Source organism: Myotis daubentonii, chromosome 1 (genome assembly GCF_963259705.1).
Source record: "Myotis daubentonii chromosome 1, mMyoDau2.1, whole genome shotgun sequence".
Taxonomy (NCBI): domain Eukaryota; kingdom Metazoa; phylum Chordata; class Mammalia; order Chiroptera; family Vespertilionidae; genus Myotis; species Myotis daubentonii.
The window spans coordinates 124,752,579-124,775,829 of NC_081840.1; the positions used below are offsets into that span (position 1 = coordinate 124,752,579).

Below are 23,251 nucleotides of genomic sequence, written 5' to 3' on the forward strand. Positions count from 1 at the left end.
ATTCACTCTTCTGAACTTAACTGGACAGTCTACTTGTAGTATAACTGTCAGGTAAACACATATATCTTTACAACTTGGTGGTCCCAATTTTTTTAAAAAAAACCATTTCACATAAAGGAAAGAAATAATATGAAAACAGATCAAGAAATACACTAACAAGCAAAAATATATGGAAAAGAGGAACACACAGTTTTTTGGTTTTTTGCTTGTTTGTTTTTTGTTTTTGTTTTTTGCTCAGAAGAATCTTTAATGACTTTGGCTCATGGCCCCTCACCCCATCTCTGGATCTGTTCCCAGGGAGCTGTCAGTGGAGGTCCCCTAGAGGTTCAGAAGGGCATCCAGGGACCTCGGGCCTGGAAGGTAAGGGCCGTCCTCTCTCCTTGTGACCATTGGTGACTGCTGGGTAGAGGCTGCAGAAAGGGGGTCCCAAGCGCAGGGTCTCTGGGTGCTACACATCTCACAGCCAGGCCGACTCGGGGCAGTGATGAAGATGCAGGAAGGGCAGGGCCAGCCAGGCTGAAGGGAGCTGGGGAGGCTGGAGCTGGCTGGCTGAGGAGCTTGGGGCAGCCCCAATGTCTGAGAAAATAGGCGGTCTAGTTCCCCATCCATCTTCTGGGGGCACTGAGGGCTGCGTCCTGGGACTTCCTGCGGGGCTGAGAGCAAGTAGAGGAAAGCAGGGTCCCTGTTCTGCCAGACCCCATAGGAAGCGAGGCTGCGCTTGGGCACACACAGGCACTTGCCAATGACCCAGCGCTGCACAGCTGGTGGGAAGCCGAACTCCGAGAAGACCTGCTCCTGTAGGGCCGAGATGGTGCAGTGGGGTGGACCTGCAGTGAGATGTGGGCAGAGGACGAAGCATCTTCCACTGTGACCTGTAGCCTGATGGGGCCAGGAGGGAAGCAGCTCTCCTGGAGCTGGACACTGAGGGCCACATGATGCTGGGCCAGGAGGGCTGCAGCTTGGGCTGCCCCCGTCTCATCTCCATCCTCAATGGCCTGGGCCAGGCGCCCTGCCAACTCTTCTTTCTCCATCAAGTCTCCAGAACTCGGACCATCCGTCTTGGGGGCCTTGAGTGTGTGCATTTCAGGGGGACTGGGTGGGGAAACAGGGCACGTCTCTGGGCCCAGGGCTGGAGGCCGGTGTCACTGCCATTGTGTCCCTCCACGGTGGCACCTCGAACCAGGGCTGCCCACCGCTGGGCTTCCTGGGGGTTGAGGAAGGGCAGGCTTAGGGCCCCAGACCCTCCTGGCAGAGGCTGCAACTCGTGCTGGCTGGGGCCTCGGACGGTGTAGGAGACAGACTCCAAAGGCCACTCCAAACCGACCGCCCTGGGCCCCGCGCCCAGTAGCTCCGGCCGGAAGCGCCCCGGCCGCTTGGGGTCCGCGCTCAGCTGCAGCCTCCGTAGCTGCGCCTCAGCGTCCGGTCCGGCGGCCAGCGGCCTCACGGCGGCGGCCTGCGCAGTCAGCAGCACCGTGGACGAGCCTGGGTCCATCTCGGGTCCAGCAGTGTCTCGGCCATCCGACTTCGCTTCCTTGGGCTGGGACCCACGGGTGCTTGTCAGGAACACACAGTTTTGACTTAACTCAAGAAACTGAGAGGAGATAGGTGCAGGAAATGTGCATCCTGGAAAGTCAGGTGTGAAGATTTTAGAGTAAGAATTTATATGAATTGAATCGCCCCTAATTCTGAATAAAAGCATCTTGCAGAACTTACACTGCATGGCTTACACACCTACCTCACTTGGCTCTATTCCTTACTTACTTCCAGCCTTTACTTGAATGAGCCTGAAAAACTTGGGGATATAGCATACGGAGGAAAAATAAAATAACGACACAGAATGTTCCCCTTCTACTTTAGGTCTTTGTTACTAGAAAATTCCTGAAAAACAATTTAAATGTACAGTCTGTGGCTTTGCTGCATCAAGCCCCTCAGTTAATATTTAGAAAACACCCTCAGTTTGGGTTAATAGCATTGTTGATGGTACCTATTATAGAGGGATAGCTGAACAGAGTCTATCTCAAAACCAGTGTTAAATCAGTACCAGGGAAGGGGGACGGGGGGGGGGGGCAGTCTAAAATTATAAGTGCAGACAAATCTAAGGCCCCTGCCCTTCTCGGTCCACACTTCCTTCAGGGTCTTCATCATTACAAATGTTCTCTGCCATTTGCCACACTTGCCTGATATTGTAACAACAGTTCCGGTGGCCCATCCTCTGCATCTTCGGGCATTGTTCCCCTCCAGTTTTACTTAAATTCCAGACATTCAATCTGTGATCAGTACCAATGGAAGCCAAAGTAGTCACACTGTGAGGCAACCACTGAACCTGGAATATTTCATCCTTATGTGTTTCAAAGGAAGCTGAAGAATTGATAATAGGTAAAGAAATATGTTGATAAATACATTAGATACATTTTACTTAGAATGTTTAACCTATTATTTTACCCATGGAAAATCAGAAATTCTTATGGTATTACCCCCTTAAACTTTAAAAATGTATATATACATGTAAATTTTACTTTTGTGTCTATATGTGTGTGTGTAAAACAATAGTCTTTGAAAATTACTGTTCCTCCAGAATTCACTAAAATTTAATATGTAGTATATTAGGAACAAATATAACAGCATATATAACTATTTCAACCTATATATCTTTTGTAAAAGAAATATTTTACAAAAATAAACACTTCTTTCCATTTATTTTCTACTTTATATTACCTAAACACTATTGTTTCAGAGTTTACTAGTATATTCCTCCCTGAAAATAAATAACATTTCCATACTAAATAAATCTTTACTGGTGTTAAACTTACACAGTTGTAAAATAGATAATTGCATTATGAAATATTGCATTATGAAGCATTTCTATTATTCTTATTTTCATTAAGTTCCTAAAGCAGACATTCAGATGCTTTTGCATCCTGAATTATTATATCATGTAATGTGAAGTCAAATAATATAAAATTATTTGTACTTGATCAGTCTTTACATACAAAAATGGTAATTTTCAAGCATCAACCTAATGGTTGTTTATTTGTCTGTATTTTTTTCCTAGATGTGAGTTCTTCATAGTTAGGAACTGTATCTTATTCCTATTTACATAAGTTATACACCCAGAATGGTTTTCTGGTTTTCCTGTACTTGAAGAAGTATTATTTCTGCACCCTGAAGAAAAAGTGTCTTTATAAGATTACAACTATCCAGAAAAAGTGTTCTTTATAAGATTATAACTAGAAAGATGGATCCGTCTAGCCCTGACTTCAAGTTCTTGCAAGGAACAATGAAAAAATCCATGAAATCCTGAATGCAACACCTGGCACATAGTAAATCTGCAATACACTAGTAGCTAGTCCATACAAGTAACAACTTAGAGTTCTAATCTACTAGGAGTAATGATATCAGCTAAGGCTTCCAGGAGGTATATCAAAAGACTGGATGAGAGTTTTCCTACATATACGGGGTGAGGTTTAGTGGAGAAGAACCATGGCAAATAGCCAATACAGCTAGAATCCAAGGAGGAGCTCTGTAGATGATGTTGAAAGGATCAATTTAGATTTTAAAGTAATCAATTCTCTTGATAAAACACATTCAAAACTTTCAGCAGTTATTAGTGCATTTAGAAAGAAACCCCTATATATCTTTTGTATGATTGTCCCTTCTCTTTAATAAATACCACTGTGTTAGGATTCACTAAAGTATAAAATACTCTCATCCTTTTGACCCAGCACCACATGCTTCCATAAAGATTTCATACATTGATCTTTTGAGATTTCAAATATTATTTGTTAATATTTCAATGCAACTTAAAAATCATGTGGTGTAAATTGTGGACTAGATAGAAAGATTATTCAATATTACATTTTCAATAAATATTTCTGTCTTATACTATTCTGCCATTTTCTTTGATGTCCTCTAAATTGGTCTAAAAGATGAGGAATTAAAAACAAATTATTTTGAGAAGGACCCTTCAATCATTGAAACTTTGCTTGCCATATTTCTTATTTTTAAATAAAAAAGAGAATGATTTTCTTTTTGAATAAACTTTCACAGCACTTACTATGTGTGAGGCACTGTTCTAAGCATTTTTCATACATAATCTTATGAAACTCTCACACCCACTTTGTGAGGTATCATTATCACATTTACAGGTGCAGAAACTGAGGGCAATTAAATTAGACAATGCGCCCATTATTCAATCGTGAGTAAGTGGAAGAGCCAGATTTAATTGGAGGTATGTCTGACTCCAGAATCTAGGCTTAAGCAATTGAAACTATGAGCAGCTGGGAGCTTTTTGTTCCAATCTGTTAGGAATATAAGACCTAAAATTTACTTTAGGCTAAAGCTGCTAACAAAGGCATAGCTATGTAAACACCCAGAATTCTCATTTATCTTCAACAAAGAATATATGCAGATGGTAAATAAGCATATGAAAAGATATTCCATGTGATATGTCATTAGGGAAATGCAAATGAAAACAACGAGATACCACTTCATACCTATTAGAATGGCCAAAATCCAGAACACTGACAACAACAAATGCTGACAAGGATGTAGAGCAACAGAAACTCTCATTCCTTATTGGTTGGAACACAAAAGAGTACAGCCACTTTGGATGGCAGTCTGTGGTTTCTTAAAACACTACACATACTCGTATCATACAATCCAGCAATCACAAACCTTGATATTTACCCAAAGGAATTGAAAACTTATGTCCACACAAAAACCTACACATGGGTGTTTATAGCAACACTATTCATACTTTATTCATAATTGCCAAAACTTGAAAGCAACAAATATGTCTTCATAGGTAAATTAATCTGTGGTACAGCCAGACTATTCAGAGCTAAAAAATATTATTCAGAGTTAAAAAAAAAGAAAAGAAAAAGAAAAGCTATCAAGACATGGAAGAACCTTAAATGCATATTATTAAGTGAAAGAAGCCAATCTGAAAAGGTAACAACCTATCTGATTCTAACTATATGACATTCTAGAAAAGGCAAAACTATGGAAATGGTAAAAAGATTAGTGGCTGCCAGGAAGTGGGAGAAGGAATGGATGAATAGGCAGAGCACAGAGGATTTTTAGGACAGTGAATTACTTTGTGTTTTACTATAATAGTGGATATGTGTCATATTCTGAGTGCTATCCCCAGTGGGGGTTATGCAGGAGCAGAAATATATTTGTCCAAACCTACAGAATAAACAACACCAAGAGTGAACCCTAAGATAAATTATGAATTCTAGGTAGTAATGACTTGTCATCAAAAAATAAAGTATTTTATTAAAAATACTAGAGGCCCAGTGCACAAAATTCATGCACTGGGCAGGGGGTGTCCCTCAGCCCAGCCTTCACCCTTTCCAAACTGGGACCCCTCAGGGGATGTCTGACTGCCTGTTTAGGCCTAAACTCCCGGTTAGGCCTAAACCAGCAGTCGGACATCCCTCTCACAAACCGGGACTGCTGGCTCCCAAACACTCACCTGTCTGCCTACCTGATTGCCTCTAACTGCTTCTGCCTGCCAGGCTGACCATCCCTAACCATGCCCTGATCGATGCCTAACTGCTCCCCTGCTGGCCTGATTGCCCCAACTGCACTCCCCTGCAGGCCTGGTCACCCCTAACTGCCCTCCCCTGCTGGCCATCTTATAGTGGCCATCTTTGACCACATGGGGGTGGCCATCTTGTGCAAGGGTATGAAAGTTAATTTGCATATTACCTCTTTATTATATAGGATTTCCCCATTCATCATTCTATTGTGAAGAATAAGAACACATTAGTTTTATTTGTACATTTGCCTTTTTGAAATATGCCATAGTGAAAAGAGAAATGACACTGAATCATTTCTAAGAAATGTAGGAGTACATAATTACATATATGCTGCCTAGATATAAAATAAATAGTGACTGATAAAGACACTTTTTATTTAAACAAACAAGTTCGATTTTCAGCAAAAGCTGAACAAAATCCAAATTACTGCTTTTGTTAATAGTGGTAATTGTCTCCTTGAAGGCACAGGCTACTTCCCATCCATCTTTGTGTTACATACACCTGGCCCAAGCCCCAGAAGATGGCTCTTGGTAAAGGTCATTGAGTTTAATTTATTTAAAGGAACACTGAAAAGACATTCATGAAATGTGGATGCCCACATTCCACAGGATTTAGTAAATTGTGCCACAATAAACAGACACGTCAAAAGATCTAGAGACTGAAGCTGTGTTTTTAAACATGCCACTACTCTTAGTTTATCTGATCAGATGCAATAACAGATAACTTTGAGCTAGGGAATATGCTGAATGCTTGACATGGACTATTCTACTTCACTGTCACTCTCATTTTACTGATAAACTAAAAGTTCAGAGAGCTTAAATAACATGACCAGTGAGGAGAGAGGCCAGGATTTAAAGCCTGGCAAGTTTATTATTATTATTATTGTTGTTCTTTTATATATTTTATTGGTTTCAGAGAGGAAAGGAGAGGGAGAAAGAGATAGAAACAACAATGATAAGAGAGAATCATTGATCGGCTGCCTCCTGCACGCCCCCTACTGGGGATCGAGCCCAAAACCCAGGCATGTGCCCTTGAACAGAATCAAACCTGGGACCCTTCAGTCCATAGACCAAAGCTCTATCCATTGAGCCAAACCAGCTAGGGCCTGGCAACTTTATTATTTTTTACTACCCTAAACCTAGTATAAAGCCTCTTCAGAGATGTGGCAAGCTGGCACAGCCAAAGCATACTCAGCCCCACATTGGGCGCCTTGTGTGCCGTGCCAGCTTAGCCAGGTTTGGTGACCCTGAGAGGGGGTGGTGAAGAATTGAGAAAAGACAGACAAGAGAATGAAAGCTGGGCCTGGGTGGGATGCTGTCCTCTCTGATGGAGAGCCTCTCTGATGGAGAGCTAGCGACAGTGCCACAGACCACAAGCTGTGTCTTTATTTTATGGCCAGATTCCACTAGGCAAAGTAAGGGCGTGGTCAAGATGTTTACAACATTCTCATGGGTTTCGATCCTTCTCAATTACATGCACCTGAACTCTATCAAGCCCATATTACTCAGACATGTGGGGCCATGTTCAAACTTACAACTATAGCCTTTGGCTATAATTGTGCTGGGAGGGCTTTGCCCTCCAAGCTGGGACTTGCACATGGCCGTGAGAGGACTGTGCCCTCTCATTAGTCCGAGGCTTGAAACTGTCCAAAACACTGTAGCCACTCTCCACAAAGAGAGAAGCACTTATAATCTGTTTTCTCATTTATAAAATTATACAGTGTTATATAATAGTTCTGTTTATCCATAGCTAAAATTTGTATTTGTCTGGCTATAGATATATATATATATATATATATATATATATATATATATATATATATATATATATTCTGGCTGTCACAAGGGACATGTATAAAGATTCTACTTAAGCGGTTATTCACTTTTTTTTATTTCTTTATATGTATAATATGTTAGTAGAGGTAGGAAGAAAAAGGAATGAAGTGAAGAAATGACTTTATTAACAAAGTGTTTCTTCACTTACAAGCTTTTCTTTTCACAACTACATAAATAAGGACATTTTAATACCCTAATTAATATCCATTTTTAACTCTATGCCATGTTTTTATTACCATCCTCTCATTAAAAATCTAATGAGCATTAGCATACTGACAAGGATAATAAATGCCAACAATTCATATCCGGTTATTAAAGTTAATAGTTTTCCCATTGGAATGTAATATATGTTTCAGCTTTTTTGCCAAAAGCTCAATGATACTTTTATCTCCAGTCGACCAATTGCACATTTAATTTAATACCTATTAAATGCAAACAGCAACCCAGAAATTACATTAGAGTTGTTATTCGAGCCATCAAGAGCCAGCAACTAGAAAGTGAAGATTGGGTAAAGGACTAATGCTAGTCGCAAAGTGGAAATGATAAGCAGAGAAACCCCTGCCTCAGCAAAGTAGCTTATTTGAGCAGACAAAATAACTCATATGACAGGCTCTGGGCCCAACAGCAGGACAGATGTTACAGCTTCTCACACAAAGCCAAGAGAAATGTCATTCTAAACATACTGGTTTCTAAGAACCCTTCCAATGAGCAAATCTTAGCTCTCAATTCTACTCTGTGTAGTTTTCCAACAACCACAACATATTCATTTTTCTTGGCTATACTAGTTTTCTGAGTTGCTAATTTGACACTTCTTTCAAAGGGAAGAGGGAAATATTTTTAATAAGATAAATTAGAAAAGCTGCTGAAATTGATTTGGGCCCAAAAGGATTTTCTGCCTGAAAAGCCTGTAGTACATGATATTAGGAAAGGTGGTCAGAGAACTTTGCTTACTGCCTTAGATATATTACCTGTCTAAAGAGTGAATTATGCTCAATCTAAACAAGGCCACATGACCATTTATTCTTAAACTATAGGCCTGGTGCACAAAATTTCTGCAGGGGTGTGGCCCTAGGCCTGGGCGGTGATGGAAGCATGAGTGTCTGGCACGGAAGAACAGGTCACAGCTGACCTCTGGGCCCCGGGCAGCACCTGGGCCCCCAGGTCACCACACGTCCCCCCCGCCTGGGTCATGGCACCCGAGTCCCCATGCTGAGATGCCACAGGCCAGGGCGCAGTGTGGGCCTCTGGGCCACCCAGCGGCGCTGCACAGAAGCCAGGTGGGCAGTGTGCTCTTTCCCAGCCAGCCTCGCAGACCGGCTCCCGCACAAATCCACAGAGAGCCCTGCCGGCCACTGTGGTCCCAGCTGCTGAGGCCCAGCTCACCCGGAAGAGGCCACGCGGGTGCTGGCGGGCTTCTCGCAGACACCTGACACCTGAGCATGGAGGCTTTCCTGGCGCCCCGAGCCCTAATGTTCCAGGGGAGGGTAGTAGGAGGAGTGAGAGTGAGCGGCAGACTCCCCGCATTCTCACCGCACTCCATCCCTGTCACCGCCACCCCCAGGTAGCTGGCCAGAGGTAGCAGCTGCCCGCTCAGGGACTGAGGGAAGTTGGTCGCCACCACCCACCCCCCAGTTCCCTGTCCCAGCCTGGGGCCCAGCCCTGATTGGGCAATCAGGGCCTGCCGGCCACTGGTCACCTTCTGTAGGGCGATTGGGGGGGCAATCAGCCCCCACTCGTACCCAACTTGGTCTGGTGCCACCCACTCACCTGCTCCACCATCCCACCTCAGTCCTGCTCTTGTCGGGATCCATCAGGGCCTACAGTGCATCCACTGCCACCGGCTGCTGGCACCACATTGCCAACACCTGCCATGTTCCACACTGCTCCTTGGTGGTCAGCGCACGTCATAGTGAGCAGTGGAACTCCCGGTTGAACTCCTGGTCAAGAGGACAATTTGCATATTAGGCTTTTCTTATATAGGATATTGTACTATTGCCATTGGTTTGGAGTTTGAACATCATTGCATACCAAAGTATAAAATGAAGACCTCTATATAGCTTCTGCGGGTTGGCACCAGAGCCAATGCACCTGGTGGACCGCTTCAGAACATAACAGATTACAACTCTACACATCCACAAGCAACACACTCAAGGGGCAGGCTCAGTGAGCACCAAAGCCCCACTGAAGCAAGCCTGCTCCATAGGAGTGTCAACTGCACAGCTGCTCTTCCAGTGTAACCACAGCTGGTCCTCACAGCTAATTGGCCTGGAGGTCAGTTCCTCCCAGTGACACCAACAGTAATCAAAGTTCAACTACAAGATTGTGTATAAGCCCACACAAGGGGACGCCTAGAGTGCCCAGCTCAGGTGACTGGGGAGGCTGAGCCACTGGGCCCTACAGGACACCTACTACACAAGGCCACTCTTCCAATTCCAGGAGACATAGCAGCTCTACCTAATGTATAGAAACAAACACAAGGAAGCAGCCAAAATGTGGAGACAAAGAAACATGTCATAAATGAAACAAAGGGAAGCAAGCAAACTGCTGGATACAGAGTTCAAAACCATGGTTAGAAGGTTACTCAAGGATCTTAAGCTTCAACAGAATTTAGTGAGACTTTCAAGAATCTTAGTGAGAATGTCAAAGACATGAAAAAGCATATGCTAACTGAAATAAAGAATAATTAACAGGAATTCAACAGTAGAGTAAAGGATTCCAAGAACCAAAGCAATGATTTGGAATATGAAGAAGCAAAAAACACCTAATCAGAAGAGTAAAAAGAAAAGAGAATCCAAAACTATGAAAATAGTATAAGGAGCCTCTGAGACAAATTTAAGTGTACCAACAGTCGCATAATGGGGTGCCACAAGGGGAAGAGAGAGAGCAAGATATTGAAAACCTATTTGAAGAAATAATGACAGAAAGCTTCCTCTACCTGGTGAAAGAGATAGACTTACAAGCCCAGGAAACATGCCATGCGATTCCCTTCCCACTCTCCTTCCCCCAAAGGCACGTATCTCTTAAACTCCAAGGAACCCCACCATACTTGCAAACAGGAGGAGCAATGGGCAGTGGAAGCTCATCCCAGGTTAACCCGCTGATCCTGTATCCAAGGCCTCCTTTTCTCTGACCTCCCAGTGAGCCAAAGCAGTCCATCCTAGGCTCTCCTGTTGCTTCTTCTATTCTCTTCTTCGTTTCACTATCCTAAGTATATTTTTGCTGTGGTCAATAAAGTATTGCTTGCTTTTCTACACTTTATCTCTTGATTAAAATCTTTCCTTGAAGAAGACAAGAACCCAGGTCCCATTACCTCCCCATTAACAGTTGTGTGGTGCTTCAATGTAGTCTGGAGCTGTTCACCGAGTGCACTGGCTCTGGGGCATCCCAGGAGGTATGGGCCAAGGTCAGCCACCACCTATGTTCTGCTTGAGACCACCCAGCCAGTTCAGTGGGGTCACTTTGTCCCTGTGACGTTTAACAAACTGAAAATGAAAACTCAATGTTCACTACAGCAGACTGAAGGCAGCTTGGGAAGAACCTCCTCTCACACCTGCCTTATTCATCCTTATTACCAGCAGCCCATTACAGTAAATCCAGGGCTACAATCATTGCCAACTAAAGCTTCAGGGTAAACACTTTTCTATAAAGTCCCCAAAGTCTTTGGTTTGCTGCCTGCTTCCCCATCTCCATGTTCCCAGCCTTTGCTGGTCTGATGTTAGTGGTTCACTGCACTCTCTTATGGAAGGAAGCCCACTTACTTTACTCAGATCTTTCTCCTCAGTTGAATCTGTTACAAAACAAAATTCAATCAAATGAATTTGAAGATCAAATTGATATTATTAAGTTACTCATAAACAGGGAATCATCCCATCTAGCAACTGGAAGTACGCTCCCAGGGGTTGTACAAATGGGAGGTTTTATCAGAAGAAGGGTGGGGCAAAAGAGCTATGGGTATTAGCAGAGGAAAAGAAAGGATTCTTTTTAGGCCAGAACATCATCTTTCGGAGGGATACAAGGAAAGGCAAGTGCTTTATCCTGCAGATTGCCTCTTCTTCCTTTGGAGAATAGAAAGAGCCCAAGGGACAGACTACCTTACTGGTGCTTGGACAGAAAATTCCAGACTGGTTGGTCAAGATTACATTGCTGGGTAAGGTTGAAACTTCAATGAGATTGGTATTAAATCTAGTATCATGGCAACAGTGATCCTATTTTGGTAATGTGGTTTCCTTTTTAACAAATCATAGGCTAAACAGTAACTCCTCCAGTCCAAGTTTATCTTCGCTATACTTTTTACAAATTACTCAAACGTTCACGATTCTTTCCACGAATTCCTCTCTGTTATAGAACTGACAACAATTTTAACACACACATGTGGGCATACATGCATGCCTGCACACACATAAATTTTAGTCATTAAAATAAGATCAGGAGGAAAACAAACAGCTCCAAATAATTACACTGAAGCAAAGGTGTCGACCATATATTTTGGAAGATAGGGATAATATAACTCAAAAGGTCAAGAAAGATTAGAGGGCAATGATAACCTGGGGTAGAGGAAACTGCTAGAAAGCTATTATACTAGTAGAGATTCACATCTAAGGCAATTGCTATGAAACTGAAGACACTTCTGATGAGAAATACACTGTGGAATTAGTGAGAGGACCCATTAGAAGAATGAATTGGATATGAGGAATAATGAAGAAAGAAATCAAAAATAAGTTTAAGATTTCAGTCCTTTACAGAAATGGGTCAGTTTGTGGTGGGTAATGGAAACCCTCAGTGTTAAATATAAGGTAAATATTAAGGGGGTTTAGGGTTTTGTGTTTGGTATGAAGACAGAGTACTAAAAGGAAAAATAGCCTGTTGGTGGGTGGAGATATCAGAGCAGGTCATCAATCTGAGGTGCTCTCTAAAGCCCCCACAGTGGACAGCGTTTCTGGGAAAGGAGATGGGAAGAGGCATAGGACCAGCCTCACTTATTATTTGGAATCACAAGGAAAAAGATGAAGTATAAGAAAAACCCTGGACCACTTAAAGTATGGTTTCCACTTTTCTTTAACTTATTATTCATGGTCATAGCTGAAATTGTATTTTCTCCATTTTAATTCTATTTTTCCAAGTTGACTCTTATTTTTTGTTCTGTAACCATATTTCTAACTGTCCACAAAAACTTCATGAAATTTCAGTGTTTCAAAAATAGTTTCTATGTTATTCAATTATATATAAATAAAAAATTTCATTGACTATTTCCAATTCCATGACATAAAAAAAAAGCTATAAAAATACAAAGCTGAGTGCCCTAACTGGTTTGGCTCAGTGGATAGAGCATCAGCCTGTGGACTGAAGGGTCCCAGGTTTGATTCCGGTCAAGGGCATGTACCTTGGTTGCGGGCACATCCCCAGTGGGGGGCGGGGGGGTGCAGGAGGCAGTTGATCGATGTTTCTCTCTCATCAGTGTTTCTAACTCTCTGTCCCTCTCCCTTCCTCTCTGTAAAATATCAATAAAATATATTTTTTTAAAAATCCAAAACTGAGCATTTCTACTAACTACAATCTAAGCTACCTAGTTCAACATATAATATACATTATTACTACCTAGTTTGTGATAGTTGGGCCAATTTAAGTCACATTTTTGATATTTCTAGCTGATTAATTTAATTAATTTAGTAAATAAAATTTTATGAGACCATATACCAGCTACTTTACTGAAAATCAATACCTCCAAATGCATTTTCTTCATTCACCAGCTTTTGTATTCTGTCATCCAAATGATTTGGTTTAAATGCTGATTTATTCATTCTAGCCTACTTTTGCTCAACTCTTCACACATTGTAAGAGGCAATAATCAAAAGATTATTTTGAATATGAAAATATTTTATTAAAGAAGAATCCATAGAGAGGTAATAAACTTTAAAAATAAAATATATATTGAGAAAAAAAATCCATAAAAAGTTAGCAATACAATTTAAGGAAAGCAAGCATAGAGTTGTATAAGGAAAATATATTGTTTTAAGTCAGTAGCAAAAGAAGACCCTATTATGTTAATCCAGAATGATCAGATCTGAAGAACATCCCGGAGAATTCTGGCTTGGATGACTTTGCTCAAAGGCCCCAATGTATTTGTAAAATCTGTATGCCTTCAGCAAGAAAAGAACAGAGAAAAAAACAGGTATTAAAGAATGGCTAAAGCATTCTAAGATTATACTGCTAAGCCCAGGACTGAAACTCTCTACTTGAAAACTAAAAAATTAAGTTACTGCACCTAATACCAACAGGTTCAAAAGACATCACTCAGCAGACAAACCCAATAGAAATCTCTCCAAAGGCAAGCTGGGATTAAAATAGAACTACTGAAAAAGCTAGAAATGCAATTTCACCAGCCAGAGGGGCAAAAAGAAGATGCCTCTAGTAACAAAGGGGGAAAAACATAGCAGTGGTACTAAATGAAAGAAAACAAAATAAAATATAAGTTTTAAATCAATAACATAGAAAAAAACTAATAAAGGATAGATACTGCTGTGGAGATCTTAGGTAAATAAATCTATAAATAATGTGCTGAAGATCAAAAATCATCCATCCTTAATTCTACAGCTCTTTGACATGTATGCAGTCATTAGAGGGAACAGAGTTTTCATTTTTAGTAGGAATGTGCCCAACACTATGCTATGTACTGAGCCATATTATGTCCTTTCTAAGTATGGCGTCCAGACAAGAGGACAGTTAAGGGATTGTTTGCAGTACAATAATGCTACAGTGATATGGTAATCATTATAAAGTATGCTGTAAGATAAAGTTAATGCCAAGGACAATAGAATGGAAAAACTAAAGGAAACAAGATCCTTCCTGATGACATTATTGATATCTAGGATCCACCTTGCCTCTGGACTTCCATGTCTGAGAAATAATCGATTTGCTTGCTGTTTAACCATGTGAGTCAGAGTTACCTATTACTTTTACCCAAAATCATCCTTACTGATCTAACACATGGTACTAATACTTATACCTCCTACTGGTATGACCAAATAATCCTGGAAGTACATAAGTTACCTCAGTTTTCAATATTATTACTCAATATTAATTATGTCATTGTTACCAACACTTTTCAGACCATTCAAGTTTAAAAATGGGTCAGATTTATCTATTTAAAATTTTCCCCACAATTCTGACCCTAAAAATTAGAGATAAAGCCTACTTTTTTCTGAGTTTATTTAATTATGCTCACCAAAACTAGCCCAATTCCAAAAACTACGGTAAATATAAGTATTTCCAACATACTTATTACAATAAGTATCCATTTCCATTACTTATAACAATAAGTAATCTTTCTTCTTTATTATTAATTTGTCAGGTAGTCAGTCAACAAACACTTAATAAGCATTTTCTATGGACCAGACACCATGTTCCTGCTAGAATACATAGATTTTTAAAACATGTTACCTGCTCTTGAGAAGGTTGCTATATAGTAGAAGAAATATATATATAAATAGGTAATTACAATACCATATGGTTAATTTATCATTGGAGACTAATAAGAAGCCAAGGCAGGTTTGCAAGCAGAAAAATGAATCTTATCAATTCATACTTTTATTAAATGTCCAAATATATCTGCTTATAAACAAATTTAATAGCTCACAAGAAAATAGAAAAACATACATAAAAAGTGAAAGCTCAGTGACCAAGATGAGTAAAGGACAGGAATGAGATACCTCAATTATAAAGAGTCTAATTTCAAAAAAATATAAATGTACTAAAACTTCGATAGATGGATTTTAAAAAAACAAACACGAGGGAAGTTGTTTTGAAAACTGAATGTTTTACGCACCTGTTTTATTTGAAGCAGAAAAGCACTAATGAAATTGCCTATTCAAAAAGTCATAAATAAGATCAAAATATTCCTATATGCTTAGGTATCAATTTTCCATATAAATCATCTCTGTTTTGCTAAGAAACTAGCATTTCTATATAAATGTTTTCCCCATTCCCCAGAAATCTTAGTTTAGCATAATATGACTGCAGAAACAACTGTCAAAAATACAACTGATTTTATTATACCCAAGATTTCCAAGACCTACTATATAAGCACTTTATAGAAATAGTTCATCTTATAGAGTTCCAATGGTTTCTTCTATTTTTCTTTTTACTCATAATAGAAAAAATAGTGACTATGGGAAAGAAATAATAGATGTATTTGGTTTGCAGATGCAGGTGCTCTTTGATACAATTTTGGATTCTAATATATGAATCCAAAATTCTCTGTCAGTTCATGAAATATTTTATCAGACACTTAAGTCTGAACAATTAATGACCTATATTTGTTTAATAGCAGTTAATATCTCAAATTTCCTGCCCACTTTTAATGTCTGACATGATTGGAAAAATAGTATCTTGAATATGCATGTATTTGATTATTTTAACATGGAAAAACACTCTAAAAATTAACTTAAATTGATTGGTTGTCATTTCAAAAGTAATTATGTGGCATTTGCAAAAACACTTCTTGCCTAAGGAATATGTGTCCTAATAGTAAGTATAATTATTAAATGTTGTCTGATATTCTTTCAGAGAAAAAAAGATTAGAGAATTGTATCCGCCAGCTACAAATTCTTTTACTGCAATCCTTCTCCTTTCTAAAATCATAAATCTGATCCTTTAAAGGAACCAGAAAGAATTGGACCTGATAAGGAGGATTTGCAATTACCCCAGCCCATCTTCTGAGTGCCAGGTTGATATGCAGGTCTTGAGGAATCTAGCAAAGCTACAAGCTAGATGATTGAAGTTGTCCTAAATTTATTTTATCTGGAAGATTCAATTAAGGTTTATGACAAATCATTAAGTGTAGGAAATAAGCTCCATTCTGGAGCTGTCAAAAAAGGAGCAGAGGATAAGCTAGGTAAGAAAGTCTTGGCCATGCCTGACACTAGTCAAATTCCATTGTCAGTTAATGGTCCCTTGAGTTGTATGGATTCAACCATTGATTGACAGCTCAGGCCGAAGGACCCCACCCGTGCATGAATCTGTGCACCGGGCCTTTGTATATATATTTAATTCTATTCAATAGTCCATGCAACTTTATCACTGGTAAATCAACCATTTTAAGTACAGAACCATTTTTTTTAAGTACTAAAAATAGTTCAAAAATTACCACTGCAAACACACACACACACACACACCTGCTGTCATGGAGCCTTGAGAGTCCAGATTTTAAGAACCATGCATCTAATAGATTTTCAAATATACCCTTTGAATACTGAAGCTGGTCAAAGAACATTATTTTTTATTTTTATATTATACTAGTGGCCCAGTGCACGAATTCGTGCATGGGTGGGGTCCCTCTGGGTGCCTTGCAGGGATTGGGCCGAAACTCGCAGTCCAATACCACGTTGTAGCTCCTACCTACTGTTCCCTTTCATTGCTCATCCTGACCCCACTGTGCCTGATGTGGGCTCGTGCCCAATCAGTCCTGATCGGGAGAGGCTCGTGCTGCCGCAGCAGTGCTCACCAGCCATGAGCCCTGCATCTGGCACCTTCCCAAGGGGAGTAGCCTGCGGGATTGGGCTGACACCAGCTCTTCAACATCTCCCGAGGGATCCCAGATTGTGAGAGGGTGCAGGCCAGGCTGAGGGACCCCACTGGTGCACGATCAGGCCAGGTAGGGACTGCGGGAGGGCTCCAGGGCATGTCTGGCCCATCTCACTCAGTCCTGATCAGCCGGACCCCAGCAGCAAGCTAACCTACCAGTCGAAGCATCTGCCCCCTGGTGGTCAGTGCACCTCATAGTGACTGGTCGACCAGTTGACTGTCTGCCCCCTGGTGGTAGTGCACATTACAGAGAGCGGTTAAGCAGCCTTAGCATGTCATTAGCATATTATGCTTTGATCGGTTGTTCATTTGTTCTGCTGTTTGGTCTATTTGCATATTACCCTTTTATTGTATAGGATATGTATTCATAGTTATATAGGAAAGTGATGTCAAAGGTTAAGATGATTTTATATATTATTAAAGTTACCTTTCTAATGTCTTTGTGAAGTTAGTAGGATCAATTTACAGGAAGACAATTATGTTCACCCTAGCTGGCTTGGTTCAGTGGATAGAGCATCAGCCTGTGGACTGAAGGGTCCCAGGTTTGATTCCAGATAAGGGCACATACCAGGGTTTCGGGCTCAATCCCCAGTAGGGGGCATGCAGGAGGCAGCCGATCAATGATTCTCTCATCATTAATGTTTCTATCTCTCTCTTCTCCCTTCCTCTCTGAAATCAATAAAGAAATATATTTTAAAAAGAGAGAGAGAGAGAATTATGCATCGAACAGACTGTCAAACTACAGCGGGATGGCCAGGGAGGGTTTGGGGGCGGGAGAGGTGGGGTAAGAGATCAACCGAAGGACTTGTATGCATGCATATAAGCATAACCAATGGACACAAGCCACTGGGGGGTAGGGGAGGCCGGGGGAATGTCAAGGGGGGTGGGGGGCGGGGAAGGAGACATATGTAATACTCTTTGTAATACTTCAAGCAATAAAAAAAAAACATTCATTGTGGGCAAAAAAACAACAACAACAACAAAAAAATACAGTCATAAGGTTTGATTTTTCAGGTGAGATTTTTTTTTTCCACTCATAACCAAGGCAGAGATAATGTCCCTAGTAATTTTCCTGAGTACATTTCACTGCTGGGATCTCAGTTCCACTCTGACTTCCTCCAACCAAAGGCCCTGTTTCCTGCCCTAGCACTATAATTCTCCAGGCCCCCCTAACAGAGCAGATGCAGCCCTGGCTCAAATATTCTCCTTGGTTTTCGGTTCCCTCCTCATTTCTGGTAGCTAGGATTTTCTCTTTCATTTTTGTGTGATCATTTATGAGTTAAAAAATATTTTAGAGTATTTTATTATTAAGAGTATTTTATTATTTTTATATAATAATAATAAATTATTTGCTATTATTATTTCTTGGCCATAATTTTAAGGATCTTTGTATTCTTTTCATCTCAATTTGAATCAAGGAACATTTTACCATTTTCCTGCATTACTTTCACAACTGAAAAAAATGATTTTATAAAAAGGCATATGCTTCAATGCATTATCTACATTTGCTCTGACATTTTCCCATTTAAACTTTAACTTAGATGTTTTAGAAAAAAAAACACACAAAAGGCCAAATATTTCATTATTTAGTATTTTAAAGCATTAATATTTTTAAACAAATATGAAAACTTAGAAACAAGATAAAAATCCATATTTATCAATTCTTTTCAGCTCTAATATGCATCTAACTCCCTATTCTTGCATTCTTCCAATCCTACTACTGATGTCACATAGCTCTCACTTGTCACGACAAAACTCTTCACATTCTCGGGGATTTATTTCCGAGCTGAGGGACTCAACCATGGCAAATTTCAACACTTGTCTTTCTCTGGCCTTCTTTCTTCAATTTCTGACTCCCACTGCATTGTCTGAGTCCAGGGGCCATGAACATGTCAACAGCTCAGGATGTGCCTCTGAATCACAGTCCCTGTGATTAGATCACACAGCTTCATCCCAGTCTTCATACCACTAATGGTCTTTCTTAATCCACTTATGCTACAGCTTTATTTCTGAAATGTTTCTTAGGTATAGGTTATCAGAACCTCCTCCCTAGGGAGTCTGGTATGCTTCACATGTCTGACAAGCCTCCGTAATCAGCCTACCTTGTCTGGCTCAACACAAGGACTCCATAGCCCAAGCAGTGGCATCCACTTCCTAGGGCAGACATTTTCACTGAAACCCAGGTTTGGCTGCCTGCCACCACAAAAGCCAAACTTGTGAGACAGATGCTGGTGAAGAAAAAAAAAGAGGTTTATTCAAGTATCAGCCACATGAGAAGATGGGAGACGTTTGTCCAAAGTCCATCTTAACATCTCAGTGCAGGCAGAGGTTTTTATAAGGAGGGAGAGGGAAGGCAGAACAAAGAGATCAAGTGGAGGAAGTTGAAAAGTTATCCACTTGCAGACCACAGTTCATTCTGATAAGGACCTCAAAACTGGTCACGTGATGGTCTGGTGTGCATCATCCTGGTTTTGTGTGATTCTACTTTTTACGTCATCCTGATTTTATAGCTGAAGGTCAGCAATTCTCCTAGAGCAAGGATGACTGAAGGTCGGAGTCTGTATCTTCTGAAGTTAGTTCCTAGGATTTTTATAAAAACATGATATTTATCTACCAGCTACATATTAGTCCGAGTCAGCATTTACAGAAACAATGGCAAAAGAACGGTGGGTGGGTTACAATTCCCCACGGTTACAACATCGTCATGTCATTTCGAGTACAGCACAATTTCTGAACCTGAAGTACATGACATTTTAAAGCTGGCATTGTCCTACAAATATACTTCACAATAAAGCAAAAGGACACTGTGAAAGGGAAAGGTAATTTTCTCCATCCAAAGGGAAAAGTCTTTTCTCACTGATAAAATTGCTGACATCAAAAACCATTAACTCAAAGAAAGGAAAAGGAAAAGAATTAAAGTCAGGATGAGAAGAATGCGGGTTTGGTCCTGGCTCTGCCTCTTGCTAGCCATGAAACTTCATCATTTAACCTCACTGAGTCTGAGTTTCATTATCTTCTTAAAAGGTCAGCTGGGAGAATTTTTAAATAAGATAATATACATAAAAAAAGATATGTGTGTGTATATATATACGCATATATATATACATATATATATATGCATATATATATATATTATATATATGTGAGTGTGTGTTAGCATGCCAAGTCAATGTAAAGTGTGATATCATAAACACAATTATCATTATACATCTTAGGGAAAAAGTTCATGAAAGATATGCAAACTTTGCTCTAAGAATTTAAAAAATTAGCCATATTTAACAAAGAATAATATCACCCCTTGAATTACTGATGGGTGAATCTATACACTTTAAAAAGTCAGTAAAATAGGGAAAATTTTACAAGCTAGAGTTTCCCATACCTAATGCTCATGTAAAATTAAAATAATATTTAGTCCAAAATGTACATTTTTTTCTTCTATACCTTTAAATTATGTCTAGCATAAGGTGTTAAATGCCATAGTTAACAATAGATGATACTCAAGGATTACCTGCAGTTAATACTTTAGAATGAAATGACTGGAAGAGATATTACAGATTATATGCTCCATCAACCCAAATTAACTTTAAATCTCTGTGGTGTCAAGGTGGTCATTTAGTCTGAATTTGAACATACATACTAGCAGGGAACTAAACTCATTACTGCAACAAGAGCCACTCCATGTTTTCATCAATCTGAGATGGACTGTCTCACCTTGAAATTTCTACCATAAAAAGTTAATCTAATATGCTAGTGGAGGGGAGAGAATAGGGAGAAACACGTGGGCAGGAAAATCAATAATAACATATACTTTTAAACTATATGAATGTGTTCATGAAAACAATCCCTGCCCCCAGATATTGTAGAGGCTAAGAAAGATGATGTCATGATGTGATTACACAGGTGATGAATATTTTTGTGTAAAGACTCAACAATGTGCTACAGATGTGATAATTAATCCTGAAATAAACGTACTGGGAATTATTAAGAAAAAATAAAAGAAAACCTAAAACTTTCATTGAACCAATAAATTGACAGGTATTTTTTTTAAGTCAATTTAAACCCTCGAGTTAATTTGTTCCCCATGCCTCCTTGTTTCCAAGTTAAACATCCTGTAATTTCAAATATTATTTTTGTGGGACTGAGATCTTTTGCAATTTTAGCTACTATTCTGTGACCACATTCCATATTAGCTCTGTCACTTAAATTATAGTGCTCAACCATGAGGCAAAACACTTCAAGAATGGTATAACTAAGGGTTGGGGGTATGGGTCAGAAGGGGTCAATGCTGGGGGAGGAGGTACATCTGTATTACTTTCAACAACAAAGATAAATTTTTTAAAAGAATGGTATAACTAGTAACATTCGTAATTTCAATTCTATGTAGCAACATACTTTCATTAATGCAGCCTAGGGTTGTGTTATTGTTTATTTATTTGTGACTGAATCACACTCCTAATTCATATTGAGCTTTCCGGCAACTAAAACTACCAAATCATTTGTTATACCTTATTTTATATAACCTACATATAGTACTTGATCTTTTGAGTTTTGGGACATATATTCAGGGTCTTGAATGCATTTCTGATAATACTTCACTTTGTCAAGTGTTGCCCTGTCTGAGAATAGGATTGGTGCTGGGATGTAAGGAGAGGGCGCAAGGTGTTAAGTGTGGCCATCCACCATCAGTCAAGATTCTCTCATGCAGTACCTCTTCTCTATCTTCCAGCTTACTCTGTTTATAAGTTTGATGACTTAGAATTCCATACCTACATCCAAGTAGTTAACAACAATAGCTAACATTTTTAAGCATTTACCACATGTTAGTACTTTGATAACTGTTTCACATGATTTATCCGACCTCATCCTCACAAGAACTCAGTGAGGAAGATACTATTTCTATTGCCATTTTAAAGGTGAGAAAAATGTGACTTACAAAGTTTCGATAACTTGCCCAAAGCCACATTTTTTAAAGATTTTTTAGAGAGAAAGAGGAAGGGAGAGGGAGAGGGAGAGGGAGGGAGGGAGATAGAGAGAGAGAGAGAGATCAATCTGAGAGAGAAACATTAATTGGCTGCCTCCTGCATGTCCCCTACTGGGGATTGAGCTTGAACCCCAGGTATATGTCCCTCCCAGATTTGAACCAGCAACTTTCTGGTGACTCAGATGACACTTAACCAACTGCGCCACACTAGCAGGGGCCAATGTCATCCTATCTAATAAAAGAGAAACATGGTAATTAGCCATACGTCCGCTACCCTTCCCATTAGCTAATCAGGGTGCTATGCAAATTAACTGTCAGCCAAGATGGCGGCTGGCAGCCAGGCAGCTTGAAGTGAACATGAGGCTTGCTTGCTTCAGTGACGGAGGACTCCAACGTTCCCCGCCTGCCACTGCCGGCCTCTGAGCTTGCAGTTTGAAACATTGTTACAAATATAGAAGCAAAACAAAATCCCAGAAACCTGCTTTCAGCCAGCCGGGATCTCAGAGCTGGAGTTGAAACAGTGTTTCGATTATAGAACCCAAACAAACCAGATACCTGCTTTCAGCAGCCAAGGCCTAAGAGCTGGAGCCAAGCCTCAGAGCTAAAGCTGGCCCAGAATAAAAAAAGAAAGAAAAAAAGGAGCAGTTGGGAGCTTCAGTCACCCACCAGCCTGAAAACAGCCCTCAGCCCCTCACCCAGACTGTCCAGGCACCCCAGTGGGGACCCCCACCCTGAAGGGTGTGTGACCAGCTTCAAACAGCCATCATCCCCTCACCCAGGCTGGCCAGGCACCCCAGTGGGGACCCCCACCCTGATCCAGGACACCCTTCAGGGCAAACCAGCCGGCCCCCACCCGTGCACCAGGCCTCTAGCCTATATAGTAAAAGGGTAATATGCCTCCCAGCACCGGGATCAGAGGAGCCACGAGGCCTCCTGACACCGGGATCAGCATGACAGGGGGCAGTGCCCAAAACCCCTGATCGCCCTGTGGCTCTGTGTGTGACAAGGGGCGGGGTCAAAACCTCCCTATCTGCCCTGCTCTGTTAGTGACAGGGGAAGGTGCCCCAACCCCCTGATCAGCCCTGCTCTGTGCCTGATAGGGGGGAGCTCCCCAACCCCCTGATCGCCCTGCGGCTCTGTGTGTGACAGGCTGCGGTGCCCCAACCCCTTGATCGGCCCTGCTCTGTGTGTGACAGGATGCGGCGCCCCAACCCCCGCCCCCCCATGGGCCCTGCTCTGTGTGTGACAGGGTAGAGCCATAACCTCCCCATCGGCCCTGCCCTGAGTGTGAGAGTGGCGGCACCCCAAACCCC

The 23,251-nt window shown here is 40.8% G+C and overlaps 1 pseudogene; it reads right to left on the minus strand.

The window, feature by feature from the left end:
• Positions 1-241: 241 nt before the first annotated feature.
• On the minus strand, positions 242-1,492 carry LOC132233501 (sharpin-like; annotated as a pseudogene).
• Positions 1,493-23,251: the final 21,759 nt, after the last annotated feature.